Source organism: Limulus polyphemus, unplaced genomic scaffold (assembly GCF_000517525.1).
Source record: "Limulus polyphemus unplaced genomic scaffold, Limulus_polyphemus-2.1.2 Scaffold1295, whole genome shotgun sequence".
Taxonomy (NCBI): Eukaryota; Metazoa; Arthropoda; class Merostomata; order Xiphosura; family Limulidae; genus Limulus; species Limulus polyphemus.
In genome coordinates this window covers 21,819-22,958 of record NW_013666905.1, presented here as the reverse complement: position 1 = coordinate 22,958, position 1,140 = coordinate 21,819, and the positions used below count along the sequence as shown (strand labels likewise).

General features: G+C 41.0%; 1 protein-coding gene across 1 annotated transcript in view; it reads right to left on the bottom strand.

Annotated features, from left to right (window-relative positions):
• Positions 1–1,140, bottom strand: part of LOC106462987 (chaoptin-like) — a 15,110-nt gene that overhangs the window by 4,077 nt on the left and 9,893 nt on the right. The window lies entirely within an intron of this gene.

Here is a 1,140-nt window from a genome sequence, read left to right as displayed (position 1 = left end):
TCGTTTTTTTTTATCTCTGTCAACTTTTTCAAGCTGGAGTTGTTTTTTTTCGGGTGTAGAGGTCAAAATAGCCGAATATCGTTTTTTCCTGATTATTTTGGTCTTTCGTGGGGATGCCTTCCTGAAAGGTCTTATCATCTCTGGAGTCCTCAGCGGGTCTGATGTTTTCCTGTTGGTAGGAGGACTATTCATTAGTACGTCTTCACTAGTAGATGATGGTTGTGAGTGTTCCTTCGGACTTTGTGCAGGTCAAGCCATGGTTGTGAGTGTTCCTTCGGACTCTTTGCAGGTCAAGCCATGGTTGTGAGTGTTCCTTCGGACTCTTTGCAGGCCAAGCCATGGTTGTGAGTGTTCCTTCGGACTTTGTGCAGGACAAGCCATGGTTGTGAGTGTTCCTTCGGACTCTTTGCAGGTCAAGCCATGGTTGTGAGTGTTCCTTCCTGACGTTGTGCAGGCCAAGCCCTGGTTGTGAATGTTCTTTCGGACTTTGTGCAGGCCAAGCCCTGGTTATGAATGTTCCTTCGTACTTTAGCATCAAGATATCCTGAGTGTTCCTTCGGACTTTAGCATCAAGATATCCCTTTGTCTCATTTCGGGATCGTTATCTTGTTAACAATGAATCCTTGCTCAGTGAGTCGTGTTCCAAAGGGAATGACAAGATTGAACAGAATATTTATATAGTTGTCAACAGTCGGGGTGCCATCTTCCATAGATCACCGACACATTCGGTACTGTGGATGTTGAACGTTGATCATGGTTCTCTAGCATACTGGGGTATGTTAGTTCTAGGAACAAAGTCTGGATCACACTAATACTACTGGGCACAGTATAAGTGTCTATACTTCTATAGACTTTGAGCTATCTGTGAACAAGTAATAAATATCCGTGGTAGTGTCCGTGGACATGTAAAGGTTAGCTATAGTGCTGTATGTGATCATATAAAAAAATACCTGTGGTGTGTGCGGAGATATACGAATTACCTGTAGTACTGTACTTTATTTATAAAATACACTATGACTATATTAAAGGATAAATTATAAGAAATGACTTCAATACACGGAGTTTCACTAAAGAACATTTTACATTGTTTTGTTAACTAAAAATCTTCAATACACGGAGTTTCATTAAAGAACATTTTAC